Here is a 19,862-nt window from a genome sequence, read left to right on the forward strand (position 1 = left end):
TTTTTTGGTCTTGTTGCCTTTTCTAAGGCCGCTCCTGCAGCATATGGAGGTTCCCAGGCTAGGGGTCTAATCGGAGCTGTAGCCACTGGCCTACGCCAGAGCCATAGCAACGTGTGTTTATTAGAACTTTTAAATGCAGTTGTGGTCCCTTACCTGAGGATACTAGCAAACCATTGCCTAATGCTCCAAACATGGTGGGCCATTTTTGCTGAAATTTGTCTTCGAGGCTACCATTCTTTTGAGGTTCAATCCTATTTAATTCAGCTGATGTGGCTGCATGTAGGGCTCAGTGTCACCAGGAGTGATTTTGGTCCCTAAGTCTCACTGTTGGGGCCTACATTCAATGATTTCTAACAAGAATGTAAGGAACTTTTCGTCACGGTCATTTTTTCCAGCACCTACAACAGTGATTGGCATATATTAGATGATCAATGAATGAATTCTAAGGTCGAACCATTCATCGTCCCTCCAAAATGAGAATCAGTGTGTTACTTTATGAGTTGTTCATTTTAATTGATAAAATACCTTAGTATTATTGAAATTAGCTTGTTGAAGCCTCAGTTATATATGCAGAATGACCTTTAAAAATGATTTAATGACTCAGTTGGTCATCATCTCATCCAGCAAGTTTCTTTTCTCATAATGAACATTAATGAATGAATGGGCTTGAGAAAACAACCAGAGGGTGATTCTACTTCAGCATAAGTAATAGAGAAAATGTCTTCAGCTCTCTATGGAGAGATAAAGGGACAAGGGATTAACGTGTACCCTGTTTAGGCATGTGTTAAGTTTTCACATAGACCAGGTACATGAAGTTCTTTGGCTTTGAACCATCTCTGAGAATTAAGGTAATAAATTGATTAACCCTATGATATTTCACCTCTCCACAGTTCAACTGAGGTAGAGTAACACAAATTTTATTAAACAGAATTTTTGATAGCAGCATTATAGCACTATTTTCTATGTTAATAAAGAAACTCTCATTTTTTCTTTTTGTCTTTTTTTGGGGGGCTGCTCCCATGGCATATGGAAGTTCCCAGGCTAGGGGTCAAATTAGAGCTGCAGCTGCAGGCCTATACCACAATCACAGCAATGCCAGATCCGAGCTGCATCTGCAATTTACACCAAAGCTCACAGCAATGCCAGATCCTTAACCCACTGAGTAAGGCTAGGTATTGAACCCTCCTTCCCATGGATACTGGTCAGGTTTACTACCGTTAAGCCATGATGGGAACTCCAAGAAACACTTCTTAAAGCAAGGTTATAAACAGCTTTTGCAAACAGCCCAGATTAGGGTTATTATAGTAATGTTTACTGTTAATACTGGAGCTGCAGAGATTATTAATTAAAAATTTTAACCTTGGCAGAAAGTCCCTTAACAACAAAATAAAAGTGTAAAATAAACAAACACTCAAAAAAACAAACTCAATTAGCCTCATGCTTCTCTCATGACTAAGGTTATGTTGGGAAATAGATATTGAAGAGAATGTACTGTGTTGCTGTAATTTAAACCAGTGTAAAAATCCAAACAGTTCTTTTTACTATGTGATGAATGCTAACTGGAAAAAAAGATAGATATGTGAAGAGAAGCACACCATTTTCAAGCTGCAAATGACTGTAGATTAAGTCCACTATCACTTTTCAGATACAGACACCAAATAAAACCATTAAACATCCTGTTAATAGCCAACAAGTGTCCAAAGCACTCTCTCCTTTTGCCCTTTATCTCAGACCCCTCATGGCTTCACCTCTCTTCTATTCCAGGCATAATCTATCACTAACTTCTTTGCTGTTTCCTTAACCCATTTATCCCCTTGTCCTCTCATCCCAACTTCCAAAAAAAATCTGTACTCTGAATAAATCCATCGCATTTTATGTTTGGGCACGTACCCAAGCTGCTGGGGAATCTATCAGGGTCACCCATGAGTTATAACTTCTCACTCCCACCCTTCCCCATCTAGCTCCAAGTCACCAGTGACTACTGACTAGCAACACTTCCAACTCCCACTCAAGGCATCCACTTTTTCCCCATTCCCACCACCACCTCAACATGCAGCCCTTCACGGAATCTGAAAATTATTACTATAGAACATTTCAAACATATATAAAAGTATAGAGAAGAGCATAATGAAGTTCCTCATCACCCATCTTCAATAATCTAGTAATTAAAGTAATGGCTAATCTTATTTCCTTTCTATCCTCAGTTACATCACAACTTGTCCAGGCATTATTAATTTCATTCATAAATATTTCATAATATACCCATAAATATTAACGACTAAAAATTCATAATACTATTGTCACACTTAAAATTACCAATAATTCCTTAATATTATCAAATGTTCAGTCAGTGACCTAGTTCCCCAGTTGTCTAACACATGTGTGTTTGTTTTACGGTTTGGTTGAACATAGTTCCCTGTGTAAAGTTTCTTTTAATCCCCTACACTTATATCCTGCTTTTTATTGTTGTCGAGGTTATTGTTGATCGAACCATGTAATTTGTTCTGTAGAGTATCCCAGAGTCTGGAGTTTGCTGATTGCGTCCTTCATTATATCACTTAACATTTTCCTCTTGCCTTTTTTAATGAATTTACACTGAAAGCTAGAGTCTTGATCTAATTTATGTTTGGATCAAGTAGTGCTGTGGCATTCCATACAGAAGCATGTAATCTGCTTGCTTTATTCTTGGTTGTGTTACCATCTATCAATTATTACACCCTATGCCCATTAATAAACCTGGTGTAGCAGAAGTGTAATACTCTAATTTTAATATTCCTCCTTCATTTATTAGAGCACATCTATAACAAGAAAACTTTTAAAAACCATAGGATACAGTTTGTAGAGGAAAAGCAGAAAACTACCTGATTCTTTTCCCTTATTTACTTGATGTTATAATATGGAATGAGTCTTCAAGTGTCTTCCAGAAGTGATTAATGAGTTTTCTATTTTGATTTTGCATCATTATTAATTTATCAACTTAATCATACTTGATGCCTTTCAAAACTTTTAATTATTATCTTTAAGGTTGCTCAAATTTTCTGATTTGGGGCTAGTAGAGTCTTACTGAAGTTGGATTCTGGTCTTTTAGACATAGTTCTAGAAGCCTTCGATGGCTTACTTCTTTGCTTTTTTGGCACAAGAGGTGCAGTCTCATCTTGATATTTTCTGACCCAAATCTGGAATCAACCATTCCTCTAAGAAGCTTGGTTGTTTTATAGTGGAAAATATTATTTAGATCACAAAATCTGGGGATTAAGATGTTTATTTTTACTGTTATTATTGTTGTTTCTAGGCAATTTCAATGCATGAAATGAGAATTTTTTTATACTGGTACTTACAAATCAAAGTTAACTACTTTTTGTATATTAATTGATTGTTTTCATCCATGCTGAAAACTTTTTTTCAACTCTACCACCATAATGACTCATTTGATTTATCTGACACTATACACAAAATAGTTTTAGAACAGCAATACCAACATTATCCCCAACAATATGGTTACAAAAATCAATTAAGATTTGGTAGCAATTCTTTCTTCACCCTTAGAGTATAATCCCGCCCAGAATACAAAGACATTATTGTGTTTTAAGCTCATTTGTAATACCAACCTTCTCTGTGGTTATTCAGCACATATTTAGGTTCACTTGTTTTAAATCTGCTTTTGATTTTGGGGATTGTTTAAAAACTCAGTTTACTTCTGTGATTATGTCAAATACTTGTATGCATCCAAAATAAAATCCATAAGCTATATTATATTCAAAGAAATCTAAATCCTTTCCACATTTCCTCCCTCTTATACCCTCTGTTAATTTCTATATGGCAACTGGCAAGCTTATTTTAATTTGCTGTATGTGTACTGTCGTGACATATAGCCCATACATTCTATACTGCCTCCTTTATATCATTTAATTTTACATTGTTAGGTAAAATATTTCTTGCTTAATACCAGTGGTTATCACTAGTCATGTTGGTTGGTTAAGTCATGTTCTCTCCTTAGGAAATGCTCACAGAACTATTTTCTCTGAGTTCCTGCTTTTTCCTGTCAGTCTGCAATCTTTATTCTTGAGGCTATGTTTGCCTGGCTATAAAATTCTTGGCTAACATTTTTTTCTTTTTGTGATTTTCTCAAACATATTATTCCTTTATCTTCCGGCATGGCATGTAGCTGAAAGTCTATTTTCTTACCATTATAAATGACTCGGACTTTTTGTTTGGGTGCCCAAGAGTTTTCTTTCTCTTGAAATAGATTTATCATAGCATATTACCACCTTGACTATTTAGGGTCTGTTTTCCAAAGTATATACTGTATATTTCAAGATTATTTTCAAATCTTAATGGAATTTTTCAGGGATTATAATTTTTAATATTTGTTCCATTTAATTCCTTATCTTCCTTATCTATCATTTTATATCAAGTTTCTGTTGTCACATTATAATTCCTTTTTGATGTTTAAAAATTTCTGTCAAGATCCTGAGAGTTCAAGCTCCAAGAAAATAACCAGAATCATACTTACTTGTCCTGCTGCATTATTCTGTTTTTCATGTTAGCAGGTGAATCTGATCTCAGTGTTTCTCATTATCTTTCTTTTTTTTTAAAAAAAAATCACTTCTTGTCTCACTTTACTCTGATAAAGCTATAAATCACCTAAGAGAATGGTCTTGGGAAAGCAGAAATAATATTACTTTAATATATTTTAAGATTTCTCTCTCACAATATTTATATTTTGGGTAAACATATTTTGTCTTGGTATTCTATGCCTAAAAATATTTAAAACACTGACCTATGCTAATATAGCATTAAAATTAGAAATTTTTAATCAAACATTGCCTCAAGATATGGTATATTTTTAGCATACATATTTGAAGGCCTAAAAATATAAAATTAAAGAATCAGTTTGAATTTTTTAAATTTAAAAAACCTTTGAAAGCTTCCTAATAACTGCTGGTATTTACTCATTATTGAAGTCAATTTAGTTCTCTTTCACAAATGAACTAATGTATTGTTATTTTCACTTTCCTTTCTTGTATCAGTATTTTTGCCCTGGTTTATACTTTTGGAACATGGGGACACAGAGGGATGTTCAGTTCCAAGTATATGGAAAAACTAAAGCATGGGATCATTTATTCTGGCCCCATAAATGTTCCTTTCTTCCCTCCCTTGTTTGTTCTTTCTTAAGCTTTATTTGTTTATTCATAAAAATTAGATACTATGAAAACTTTCCTTACTATCTTCAGTATGAAGTTGGGTATTCCAACCTATGTGCAATTCTAAAATGTGGCACCAGTAAATGCTATTGCAGTATTTTTTCAAATATTAAGTTCAAAGAGAGCATGTTCTTACATCCTTGAACTACTAACAGCACTTTTAAAGTTTTATTAATATTAAAATCTTCAGGGGAAAATATTGCATCAAAGTAAAGGCAATCATAGCATAACATGAGAAGATATGAGGAGTGAACACAGAGGAAATCTTAAAAGTATGGCAAGTTAGTAACATCTTAGAAATTAGACAAAACAGAATTTAAGGACATCAAAAGGAACTCCAAAACATGTGATGTGTAAGTACATCAGAAGAGGACAAGTGGCTGCCCTAACTGATAAAGATATAAAAATATTCTTGTGTCTAAAATAAAATTATATCTTTGCCTAAAAGATTTGAATGATTGCTTTTTAAATTATTAGCACTTAGGGAATATTAACTAGTCTTTTTACTTTTAGACATGTTTAATATGTAAGTTTCCAAAACTGTGATAAAAATGGAGTCTTCTTCAGATTTCAAAAAAACTTTTGATTAAAAGGCATAACAGATTGAAAAAGAAAAGGCATAATTGAGCAGTTAAAATATTTGAGACCATAGCCAAGATATGATTTAAAGACGTTTAAATTAAAACGCACAGGTTCAGCTTTAGAGAGAAAAGGGCTTAATCAAGAACCTGTAGCCTGAGTAGTAGATGCCTCCCTCTATCATGCAGCCCTCCTCACTCCACCAGATCTACAGTAAATCCACTGAGAGGACACCTAGTGGTGGTTCCTAAGTAACACTCTCCACTGAAATGAACCAGGGTTTTTAGCAAAAAATGTGTGACTATAGATCTTTAGCAGGCAAATACGAGAGTGAACTTGAAATCCTGTTGTTTTAGAAAATAAGAAAATGCTCAAAGGCTGATGAGGCTCTGCTAAAAACAAAAACAATTTACTGAAGAATAAAATAATCCCTGAAAAAAATGCTGATATATACCACATTTATAAAGATTCAAACTAATCTATAAATTTTATGTAATTCCTGTCAGTATAACTATATAATATTTAAATATAACTCCTTTAGATGATGAATATTTACATGAAATTAAAAAGAGCTGTGATATCTTGACCTCACAGGCAAAAAAAAAAAAAAAAAAAAACTCACATTCCATAAAACAACAATTTGAGTAGCTGAGAGCTCATATAAGAATTGAAAAATAAAATGAATTTAAAAATAAAATGAAATAGAGTATCCAGAAAATAATACTATGAATGTGGGCATTTGAATAAAAATTCTTGGGAAATTAATTATGTGTAGAAGATAATCATACAATATGATCAGAGCATATGATCACACCATACAATAAATTCGAAGTAGATTATACGTATATAAGCTTTTGATGAAAGTGGAGGAAAGTATTTAATATTTAATATATAATATACGAATATTAGAAGGAATATTTTATTATTAAATGAAAAAAGTAGCAGGATTTAAGGAAAATAGGGGTTTTTGGATTTGTGATATAGTAAAAATGGTGGCGTTAAAGTATTTTACCTTTTGATACATTCAGTCAAACTTTTAACAACACGGCTTTGAACTGCACAGGTCCACGTACATGAGGACTATTTTCAGTATTAACTACTACATGATCCAAGGTTGGTTGAATCCATGGATGTGACACTGCAGATACAGAGGAACCTCTGATACAGAGGGCTGACTGTGTATTGGATTTTTGACTGCCGAGAGGTTCAGCATCCCTGAGCCCTCAGTTGTTGAAGGGTCAACTGTAATCCAAAGTATCATATTCATAATAGATTATACTATTTTATAAATAATAAGAATTTCTTCTGTAGAGTTAAATGTTATTTTTAAGAAAGTCTCACAAAATTGCATGAATAAATGTCTGCTTTAGACACAAATTCCAAAGTGAACCCTGCAAAGATGCACAGGTACAGATTCCTTTAGAACTTCCATTGCTGAAATGGTCTGCATACAATCTATCCCATCTCTCAGCCTTGGCAATTATTCTTCAGATAGTTGCTTATATTTCCTTATGTTGTTATTCTAATTGTTGATCTATTCTCAGCTACTCTTCTGACATTTGACCTCATGGATTCATTCCCTGAGTTTTAATTGCTTTATTTTCCCAGCTAGCTGAAGTTAGTGTATAAACCAAATGTTAATTTGATAATATCTATCATTTGAAATAGACCTAGAAAGCTCAGAGTATTGTAGCTGAAAGATTTTCAAGACATACAGCCTTCTCATTTTACTGGTGAGAAAACAGACTTCTGGGAGTGATTAAGTGGCTGGTTTAAGATATACTGCTTGATTATGCCAGAGGTAGGACTTAAATTTAGGAATTCTAACTTACAACTCAGGGCCCATTCATAACACCAAGGGAGGAAGTTTTTCCTGTGCCTTGGCTCTTCTTCATGAGCCCCCAGAAGGCACTGAGAGCATCTTAAGTTTGATTCAAAGAAACTCTTCTATTTTCAAAGGATAAATCATTGACTCCTCTTTGCCAAGTATTTAATTGTCTTTCTTATTTCCCATATGGCAACAAAATGAGTTTGTTTTTCAGAAAGAAATGACTGCCTAACTTAACATTTATCTTTAAGCAAAAATTTGCTTTGTGAAGATGATGCTGAGCATTTATTAACTATAACTACAGTAATTTGAACTTATAACAATTATGCTTAAATTCAATAAAGAGAAATTTTAGCTAACCAACAGGAAAAACAATCGAGGTAATAAAACACTGACGAAGGATAATTTAGATGATCTATAATTCATGTACACAAGAACCACTTAGTTATCACCATCTGTGTGCTGAGGTATAGGAAAATATATTATATAAGGTTTCCCTGAAGCTGTATCCATGTGCAGTCTTCTCTTAAATTTGGACCTGTAACCTAAACAATGCAGTATGGCAGTAAGTATGATAGGACACTTTGCTAGTTTTGGGACTTCTGTGCTTAAGCTTTAAGAAGCATTGGTACTTTGGGAACAGTGTGCCATCATGCATGAAATTCAGGTTCTCTGAGACCAAAATACTGTGAAAACTCTAGCCTAGACTAGTCACATGGAGAGACCCCATGGAAGAGAGCTGAGGCCTCCTTCAATGGCTTCCAATGGGCTTCCAGCCAACAGATGGTACCAACGTTAGCCACCTTGTAAGAGAAGCCATTTAGGAGTTGAGCCTGGCATCAATCACATCAGCCCAGCTGATGCCAAGAGAAGTAGAGATGTAGAAACATTCACCTACTTGAAGGTAGCCAAAGAGTTAGATGATTGCTTACTTTTCACCTCTAGGAGATTATAGTTTATCAGAATGTAGGATACAGAGAACGAACACGTCCCACCTCACAGTGAAAGTGAAAACAATTGCCCTGATTTTGTCGTACATTAAATTCCATATCCATTTTGCCAAAAACTAGAAAGAAATTTGGTTCATGACCTTCAATTTATTTTCCCTTTTGAAATGGAAAATAGTGTTAACACTTCACTATTGTCCTCAGAAGAGCCATAGTCACTAACCTTTTAAGGGCAGTTTACATGGTGATTGGTATGCAGTTCAAACTATTTCATTAGAAAAGCATTACCAGAGCTAGCATGGTTGATTTCTTTTGCATGATTTTACTATGCAACAGTAGAGATTTACTTGGTTTTAAAATCCGGTAATAATAATGAATTTATTGTTTACTGTATCTGAAACCATCATGATATAAGATAATGGGCTTCATCACCAGCAGGGTCATAATTTTCATCATCCTCCCTTATAACACATTTAAATGGAACATTTGACTATATTTTCCATCACCTTCACAGATGAGTTTGCTTCTGGAAAAGCACATGCGTTCAATTTAGTTTTTAGTAATCTGTGCCCCCATGAATTTTAATCAAATCCAGTTAACAACAACAACAAAAAGTTCCCTATGAAGTATGATGCTGTTAACTTTCATATATTACCATATGCACTTATGCAAAGGAGTTTGAGGCAGAATTATTAATGTTTTTATTTTAGTACTTTGACTTGAGGTTTTACTGGAATATACATTCACAGAGATTTTACCTAACCCCACCAATAACGTGTTTGACATAAGAGGCCCTGGGTATGCTTCTTTATTTTAAATATTTTCTTAAAATCTCTAAGACTTCCCCAGTGTTCTATTTGAAAAGTGAAGTTGTCCTGTCAACCTGCCTGAGATATAGAAAATCTATCAGGTAGTTTACATATGGGTTGTTTCAATTTTCTCAACTTTTCCCCTGAGATATGTAAGATGAATGTTTTGCTCCTAAACTCCAAACTGAATTCTGGTCTTTAGTTTCTTTTTGTTCTTTATTCTCTTGTGAGGAAATCAAGTTTAAGGATCACATTCAAATTTAAGCAGTATTTTCCATCAAAATTTCCCCCAAAATTTATATTAAAGGTCATAAAATGGAATGGTAAATTATAAAGAAGCACTGATACTGAAATGGATCTATGGTGTAAGTTTTAAGATGAAATCAATATAAAGATGGCATGACCCCATGGAAGGACTATCTGGACCATTCTGGAGCACGGTGTGGTAGTTTGATAAAGTCTGTGTTTACTGTTGAGATGCAATTGTACTATGATTCTATGAAATCCACACATTTAATGTTCATCTAGAAACAAAGATCAACTAGAAATCTTCAGTAAATCTCTTTGTTTTTAGAGTTGAAATATTGTCTACACAATAGACAATCCACAGATAGGTTTTTAGCCTCATCAATGGTAAGCCGGGCAAAAATGCCAGGCAGAAATTTGGGATACAGAGAGAACATCATTAAGACCCAAAGGTTATCTTTAGAAACTGATTTCCTATTAAATTTTATGGGATTAGGGTCACAGTTCATACTTAGATTAAACATTCATTATTACAATTGTTAAAAATGTAAAGGAATGGTTGGAATGCAGATGGAGGGGATATAGGTATTACAGAAATACTTTATTTTTTTTTCCATTTTAATACCACTTTAGAATATGAATGATTTTTCCAAAGAAGGAAAAAGTAGAGCACAACTGGATTCATACTCATTGAATCAAGTCATGATAGAAAATATTTACTAATGCCAAAAATACTAATTTTTCATCTGTATTTCTTAAAAGTTTTTTTGTATTTATTTGTCTTTTACATTTGTGTGCCAGGTATAAAGAAATTATAATTTTATATAAAGTATAAATTTATTTATTTTTGAATTAGGAGTGATTATATTCCTAGCTAACAGACTTAGAAGTACATATTTAAATCTTTTAATTGTTATAATTCCCAACTCTTTAAGATCAGCTTGATCATATAAGTAATATTTGAAAATTTATAAATAATTTTTCCTAGACTTCTCAAATATAGAATTTAGACACTCATGTAAAAATTAAGCACTTCTGGATTTTGGTTCATAATGAGGATGCTGGAAGATCCTGAACTCACCTCTTCTCGGGGACACACTGAGTGTACAGGCACATACAAAACAATTTCCTTTGAAAAATGCTTAAAGGCTGGCTTTGCAACAACTACACATTGCACAAGTGAGAAAAAAAAATACACATCAGCAGTAGGAGAGGCTAGGAAATGATCTCACCATAAACCACACCCTCTAGAACAGTGAGCACAATTGGGTGGGAATGCAAAACGTGCACCTTCTCCCTGAGTAGGGTTTGAACCCCATATTGGCCACCCTAACTTTTAAGATCTGCACCTGATACATTTGCCCCTAAAACATCTAGCTTTAAAAACCAATGAGGCTTGTGTCCAAGAGAGCCACAGGCTATAGCAGGCTGAGAACTGGCCCTTAAAGGGCTCACACATTTTAATTCACCTGCCTCAGGACTCCATGCAGATGCAGCCTACTACAATGCATTGACCTGAGAGGTGAGCATCTAATTTAACACACACACCTAGGAGCCTCCTGGAACACTTTCCAGAACAGATAGTGGCCAGCACCATCTTCACCCTCTCTGTCTGACATGCTCGAGTGCTAGTACTTTCCAAAAGGAAACTTTTACACTCATCTGGTGCCCAGATTTATGGCTGCCATGCAGGGAACACACTTTGATTGCTTGGCTCTAGAGGCCAGGGAAGCTTGTATTCTTGGGTCCCATGGACATGTAACAATGGGAGAGGCAGATATTAGTAGGCTGCTACCCCAGGGCATTGCACAAACAGCAGACTGAAACACACTCATGACTTTCTGTGATAGAGTTACAGTTTCTTGTGCAGGATTTATTATATACAGAGAACCCTAAAGACTCTACCAGAAAGCTATTATAACTAATAAAATGAATTTAGTAAACTTGCAGTATACAAAATCAATATATAAAAAGCTTTTGTGTTATACATACTAATAATGAACTATCAAAAAAGAAAATCTAAAAAAATCCCATTTATAATCGCATCAAAAAAACCTATAAAATATCTAGGATCCAATTTAACCAAAGAGGTGAAAGACTTGTACTCTGAAAGCTATGACATTAACGAAAAAATTGAAGAAGATACAAATAAATGGAAAGCTATCCCATGCTATGAATTGGAAGAATTAATATTGTTAAAATGCTCATACTCCCAAAGCAGTTTACAGAGTCAATGAAATCCTTACCAAAATCCTAATGGCATGTTTCGTAGATAATTATAAAATTTTTATGGAACCACAAATGACCCCAAATAGCCAAAGCAATCTTGAGAAAGAATAAAGCTGGAGGCATCTGGCTTCCTGACTTCAAACTATATTACAAAAGTATAGTAATTAAAACAGTATAGTATTACATAAAATCAGATAGATAGATATGAGGAACATAATAGGGAACCTAGGAAAAAAATACACACCCATATATGGTTAATTAATTTATGACAAAGAGTCAAGAATATACAATAGGAAAAGGATATCTCTTCAGTAAATGGTTTTGAGAAAATTAGACAGCCGCCCATTCAAAACATGAAACTTGACTACTGTCTTACACCATGTTCAAAAATTAACAAAAATGGATTAAAGATCTAAATGCAAAACTTGAACCTTCAATCTCTGAAAATCTGTTTTCCTAGAAGAAAACATAGGTGCTAAGCTCCTTGAGGTTGGTCTTGGTGATATTTTGGATTTCACACCAAAATCAAGGGTAGCATAAACAAAATTAAACAAGTGGGACTACACCAAAGTAAGGAGTTTCTGCACTGAGAAGGAAGCCATCAACACAATGAAAAGCAACCTACTGAATGGGAGAAAATATTTGCTTATCATATATCTGATAAAGAGTTAATATCCAAAATATATAAAGAACTCACCTAATTCAGTAGGAAAAAATAATCTGATTAAAAATGAGCAGAAAAGCAAATAGCCATTTTTTTCCCAGAAGATGTACAGATGGCCAAGGGTACATAAAATGGTGCTCTAAACCACTGCCCCTCACAATTTTTAGAATAGCTTATCAAAAAGACAAGAAACAACAAACATTGGCGAGGATGTAGTGAAAAAGAAACCCTTTTACACTGTTGGTGGGGATGTTATTTGGTGCAGCCACTATGGTAAATAGTGCGGAGATTCCTCAAAAAATTTAAAAAATAAATGCCATCTGATCCAGTAAGCCCAGGAAATTGAGTTCTCACCTCAAATCACATGTAAATAAACTCAAAAATATAAAAGTTCAGAAGATAAGAGAGAATAACAATTATCAACATGGGATCGTGAAGGGCTACTTATATATCATAAGCACAAATAATAAAAATGACATGAGAAACATAACCACCTTCCAAGCTTCCATTTATTAAAAGACAAAAATATATAGATATAAATCATACAAGATATTGCAATTGATAAAAATTATTATCAACATATACAAAGAACCTCTAAAAATCAATAAAAAATCCAAGTATTTATTGGTTGATTTCAACTACCATTCTTTTCTCTATTTGTGTTTCTTCATGTAACTTAGAAGATATAATTCTTCTAAGCTTTCTGGATGCCAAATGGGTCCTGCCAATTCACATGGAATCCATATAGAATTTGGTCATCAGAGGTCTTCTTACTGGGTTTTTTTTTGTTTTTTTTTTTTTTTTTTTTTTTGGCAGTTTACCTCTGGCAAACCAAATAAGTGGAAAAGTACAAATTTTTTTTCCTGCCTTGGCTATCCCTCTCTCCCTGTCTTAATCTCTGTCTCTCTCTCACTCTCCAGATTTACTAAGGTATCTACTACATACCTTATTCACCCATTTTAAGTACACAGTTCAATGAATTTGGGTGGGTAATTGTGTACAGTTTTGTAAAGATGATTACAATATATCATAAAGCATTTACATTACCTCAAAAAGTTTTCTTTGGCCCTTTTTGAAATGAAATCCTTTCCAGACCCAGACAATACAGATTTGCTCTGTTATGACATCTTTGCCTTTTCTATAATTTCATATAAATGGAATTATATAGGATATAGTCTTTTGTGTTTGACCTCTTTCACTCAGCATAATCCTTTTAAAATTTATTTGTGTGTATCAGTAGCCCATTTCTTTTTGGTCTTTGCAGATCCCTCCATCACCAGCCTAGCTTTCTGGTCCATAAACAGCTGACCACCAGTGCCCCAGCTGGGCCTGCTGCAGCATTCTCCCAGAGAAAACCTCATCAAGACAGCGACTATACCTCCTCGACTTTACTCCTCTCAAAAGAAGACCAGCTAGCATCTGTCCATAGACAAGACACCACTGAGAAAATCCCAGAACGTAGGGCTGAGGCTGAAGTACCCCTAAGACCACAGAGCCGGAGACGGTCCACATTAAAAGGTGAGAGGAGCCTTATACTCTGACTGTGTCGCCCTTCCCCCAGGCTGGGACAGCGCTGCCTAAAGAAGGTACCCACCACCCCCACCCTCAATTTCTCCACTGGGAAAAAGAGAAACCAAAGCGGACATCCAGCTTTCCCGGAATTGAGGAATGTGGTTCCAGGAAGGCCCATTCTGGTGGTCCCCCATCAATGAGATCACCTGGGGAACCAACTGGCAGGACTCTACTACAGAGAATCAAAGATTAGGAGCACCCAGCTTGAAGCAACCACCGCTCATACCTTGACAGACTGCATTCCTACTTACTGGGTGCAGAGCAGAGATCCCAGCCATGGTGTTGCTGTGGTCTTGTCTATCCAGGGAACAGGGTTGTTAGGTAGTTCTGCCTGATTTGGGTCTCCAATTAAAGGGCCCTGCTAGGTCATTACATCACGATGCACTTCAGCTGGAAAGCAGAATGCTCTGCCTCTGTTCCTGCTCATCAGGAAAACCTGGCCAGAGGGCCGGGGCAGCCACAGAGAAAAATCTATACTGCTGGTTGGTCTGCTGGTAGGCCAGCAGTCCTGCTCAGCTGTTGAGCATGGTCTCTGGCATCATGTAACCAGGGAGCCTGAATAGTGACCCTGGGCAGCCTCAGAATTCAGCCCCATGGCAGCACTGAGCTGTGGAGCCCAGGCAACAGCCCTACCCAGCAGAGAAGCCCTGCCTATGGCTCTGTTCTATGGCTAAATACAGCCAGTGGCCTTGTCAATGACCCTGCCCAATCGTGGAGCATGTAGCCTATAACCCAGCATGGAAAGGGATCCCATATAGTGACCCCATCTCAGGAAGCACAGTCTCTATCCCCACCCAACTGCAGTATACAGCTAGAAGACCCTCTCAACCAGAGAGCCCTGCCAGTGATCTTGCCCCAAAGTGGAGCTCAGCCAGCAGTCTACCTGATCATAAACAATGCAATGAATTTTTGGATACGACACCTAAAACACAAGCAACAAAATAAACAACAAACAAGTTGGGCTACATAAAACTAAAATGCTTCTGCACAGAAAGTAAATCATCAGCAAAATGAAAAGGCAAACTACAGAATAGGAGAAAATACTTGAAAACCACATATCAGATTAGGGGTTAATGTCCAGAACATACAAGGAACTCATACAACTCAATGGCAAAAAAGCCAAATAATTCAATTTTTAAATGGGCAAAGGACCTGAATTGGCATATTTCTTTCTTTTTTTTTTTTGCCTTTTTTTCTAGGGCCCCTACCACAGCATATGGAGAGTCCCAGGCTAGGAGTCAGAGCTGTAGCTGCCAGCCTATGCCAGAGCCACAGCAATGCGGGATCTGAGCCGTGTCTGTGACCTACACCACAGCTCATGGCAATGCCGGATCCTTAACCCACTGAGCAAGGCCAGGGATCGAACCCACAACCTCATGGTTCCTAGTCAGATTCGTTAGCCACCGTGCCACAACGGGAACTCCTGGATTGGCATGTTTCTAAAGAAGATGTTCACATGGCCATCAGGAATATGAGAAGATGCTCAACATCTCTAATCGTCAGGAAAATGCAAATCAAAACCACAATGTGGTATCTCCTCATACCTGTTAGGATAGCTAGCACCAAACAGACAGGAGAGAACAAGTGCCAGTGAGGATGTGGGGAAAAGGAAACCCTTGTATACTGTTGATGGGAAATTCAAATTGGTAGATTCACTGTACAAAAGAGTATAGAGTTTCCTTCAAAAGTGAAAAATAGAATAATTATGTAATCCAGAAATCCTCCTTCTGGAAATAAAATCACTAGTTCAAAGAGATATCTGTATCTCCATATTCATCACAGCATTAAAAAAAAAATATCCAAGTGATGGAAAACACAAGTGTCTACTGATACGTGAATAAAGAAAATGTGCGAAATATATGCAATGGAGTATTATTCAGTGATAAAATAGAAAGAAGTTTTCCATTTGTGACTACATGGATAAAGCTTGAGGGCATTGTACTAAGCAAAATAAGACAGAAAAAGACAAATACTCTAAGGTGTCACTTATTTGCAGAATCCAAAACAAAACAAAAACAAAAAAATGGAGATAGAGTAGATTGAGTGAAGTTGGTCAAAGGGTACCTTACGATTTCTAGGGATATAATGTACATCATGGTGACAGTAGTTAACAACCCTGTATGTACATTTGGAAGTTGTTAAGAAAGTGGATCTTGAACATTCTCAACTCAAAAGGAAAAATGAAATGTAGCTAAGTGAGCTAATGAATACATTAACTAATCTTAATGGGGTAATCATTTTTCAATTTATGCATATATCAAATCATCACATCAAATACCTTAAACTTACACAATGTTCAATGTCAGTTACATCTCAATAAACCTGGAAAAAATAATTGATGTCTTCCTTTAATTGTATATACCACAGCTTTCTTATGCCTTCACCTTTTTATAGACATTTGAGTTTTTATAATAATTTTGGGGTATAACAAATAAAACTGCATATGGGCAAAGGGATGTAGACATATACATTTATTTCCCTGGGGTAAATACCTAGGAGTGAAATAGGTTTTATAGAAGGTATATGTTTACCTTATTAAGAAACTGCCAACCTTTTTTCCAAAGTTGGTGTATGTCAAGAGACATGTTTCTACAGTATTTTCTTAGGCTCTTTGCTGAAAACTCCATCTTGTCCTGCTTTACTTTACCCCATATTCCTCCTTGAAAAACAGTCACAGTGCTGGTAAATGACTTAAATTTAAGAACAAAGACCTAAAGGCATAAGTTATTCATATGATCAGCTGAATGAGGACCTAATACATTGGTCTAGGCATACCGGACCTGTGCAGATAGGCACACCATTTGCACAGCATGATATGTCCTCTTAAGAATAAGAGAAAGAGGAACCTTATGGTCCCAAGTGGTTTATAAGGGGTCGTTACCAGAATATGCATTAGCAAAGAGAACCAACGTGCAAACCTAGGCATGCTGGATTGCCACAGATAGGCATGCTGTTTTGGGAAGCACAGTGATGATTCTCCAGACACTATGCATAGATAGTTAACACCAAGCTTCCTCAAATGCTAATGTCTGTTAAATGCCTAAAGGTCAGAGTAAAAGCTTAACCATCTACCAGCTATGTGACTTTTAAAATAATAAAAGAACTAATAAAATAATAAAAAACTATATCCTGCACCTAACCCCCCCCCTCCCCCGACATAATCCAAAAGAGTACAATAAAAGCAGTGCTTTTGGTTCCGGAGATCTTCAGTCTCCTGGTTCCCACCTTTATTTAAGGCAAATGTCTCTGTGTCTTGTTTTATGTTAACTTTTTCCTTAAGTTTTACAGCAACCATTCTTCAGCCCTAACCTGCTGAGCTGGTCTCAGCAGGTGTACTATTTTTTTTCTTCCCACCAGCAGTATGTGAGTGTTCCAGTTACTCCACATCCTTGCCAAAACTTGTTTCAGCTAGCATTTTAAATTTTAGCAATTTTATTGCAATCTTTAGGACAATTATTAAAAAAAGAAAAGAAAAAAGAAAAAAAAGTCAATAGGGCTTTTTAAATAATTTATGACAGAAAAATTGGATATATATATTTAAAAAAAGAAAAAAAAAAAACCCAAGCAACTGCAATCTCATACTGTCAGTGGGAATGTAAAATAACACAATCACATTATAAAATTGTGCTGTAATTTCTTTAAAAATTCACATACATTTTATGTCCCAGCCATTCTACTCCTCAGTATTTACCAAATATAAATGAAAAATTATAATTTATACAAATACTTCTATGTAAATGTTTATAACAGCTTTTTTCTTCATAATTGCCGAACACTAGAAACAGCCATGCATTAATTGATGGATGGGTTACTAAACTGAGATGTATCCATAAAATGGCTTAATATTAGTAAAAAGAATGAAATGTCAAAAAACATGAAGCATCTGAGATTTTACTCGATTTGCCAGCTAACAAGTTAGCTGGGTACAATTTCATGGATGGTGGCAGAAGACATCAGCATCCTGAGTCAGAGACCAAGGACTTTCTTATGCACAATAGCAGTAGCAAGAGTACTCTACAACAGTACTCTATAAATTAGCAATTTATCATCGGTTAATTTTTCCCTTAATAGAACTGCAAGAGCATAGACAAAAGTCCTTCACCCTCTCTAATCCATTTTACACACACCTGTCAGCTCTAAAATTCTTTGAGTCTACTATCAAATTACATACTGAGCTGACACAGGAATCTGCTCATTGCTTAACATTCAGTAAGTTTTCTCTCACTTCACTAAATTAATATATGGATTTTCAAAACATTTAAGTTACTAATGAACAAGGAAGCTGAGAATTTAATAAAATTAGAGTTGATAATTCATGATGGGGTTTCTGAATTCTAATCTGCACTTACCTAAAACATGTTTCTCACCTTCCTTTGTCCCTATGTTAGTCTGTAAACTATCTTTGGAATATTTCAAGGAAGAAGCTAGTCTTGAGGGAAATAATGAAGGCTTATTTGAGGAACACACTTATTAGCATTAAGGTAGGTAAAAACAATTTTAGAATTTGATAGTACTGTAGGGATTAAGTCCAAAGCTCTCATTTTACAGTTTAGGAAAGTGACACCCAGAGAATTTATATTTGCCAGAATGAAAGTAAGTTTAGTAGTAACAGAATAAGGATTAGACCTCAGAAGTCCTGATTCCTAGCTCAATATTCTTTCCATTACATGAAATTTCTACTCCTAGGAATAAGATTTATTTCTTCGGTTTTAGGAATGCATTCTTTGTATTCTTCCCTAAATTGAAAACCAAGCAATTAAGTAGTTTGAAAAAATACCCCTCATATATTATTTCAGAAAATCAATACAGGCAGTGTAAAGAACAACTTATTTTTCTACCCAAATAGCAATTGAGATCAATGTCTTTTCACAGTTGCTTGTTTACCTCTGAGAGCAAAGTGAGCACTATTAAAGTGAACCGAAAAAGAAGTTAGTTATTGAGTAGTTAACTTGTCTTCCAATCCTTTTTGTGAATGTTTTCTTAACAATTTTTCAAGAAGCATCATTGACTCTGACAAATCACACAATTTCTCTTGAAGGATTATTGCCCAGTAGTATATGTACACACACACACACGAGTTTAAAAAAAAAAAAAAGGTATTTGGATTTTGCTGGCTCTACAAATTACCCTTCTTGTTAAGCAGAAAAATCACTTATTGGAAGACTTTAGTCTGACATGCTTTTTTCTTAAACCAATAAGCAGTGCAGTGTTAAGTGAAGCCAAACAGATGGAGCCAATGGAGCAGCAACAGAGCATTAGGGGAAAGCAGGAAAGGAAGGCAGGAGAGTCCTGAAGGCAAGAGAGAAACACTGATTACTATTTTCAGCTTGGTGCTCTTTATTATATTTTTACTGATTTTTAATTTCCACATCTAACTTAGAACTCAACTCAGGATTTTGTCAGAAAGTTAAGAACTCACCTTCACTTCATTGAGGAGGCCTAATTGTTTTACCCTCTAATGATAGAAGAGCCATGAGCAAGAGCGTTTGGCTTGTTAAGGGTTTTAAGGCCATGTTTTAGAGATCCACATAAAATAACATGTTCCTTATTACTTGGAGAATCTTGAAGTACAACACCTGCTTTTCTCCCTAAAACCCCAAGTGTTTTATGTCTGGAACCCATTCCTTCAAGTACTGTCTCATTCTCTTAGCCATTTGTCCCGCAACTGGGGAAAACAGTTTGCAAAACCGAATAAAAGACTAGACATACTAATATTTGCTGTCCTTTAATCTCTTTGCAGAAAACCAGGACAAACACATAAATATTAGGTAAAAATGAAATCCA

The 19,862-nt window shown here is 35.4% G+C and overlaps 1 long non-coding RNA gene across 4 annotated transcripts in view; it reads right to left on the bottom strand.

Annotated features, from left to right (window-relative positions):
• LOC100737186 (uncharacterized) overlaps positions 1–19,862 on the bottom strand; it is a 566,938-nt gene that overhangs the window by 196,556 nt on the left and 350,520 nt on the right. Inside the window, exon 4 of one of the 4 annotated variants that reach the window (XR_014816030.1) lies at positions 15,244–19,367. The exons of the other annotated variants lie outside the window; for them this stretch is intronic. This is a non-coding gene — a long non-coding RNA (uncharacterized LOC100737186). Of the gene's footprint in view, positions 1–15,243; positions 19,368–19,862 lie in introns of those variants that run through there. 4 annotated transcript variants of the gene reach the window in all.

This window comes from Sus scrofa, chromosome 9, assembly GCF_054392235.1.
Source record: "Sus scrofa isolate SSC_HxYL_T2T_F1_AM1 chromosome 9, Sscrofa_HxYL_maternal_Yorkshire_Landrace_v2.0, whole genome shotgun sequence".
Taxonomy (NCBI): Eukaryota; Metazoa; Chordata; class Mammalia; order Artiodactyla; family Suidae; genus Sus; species Sus scrofa.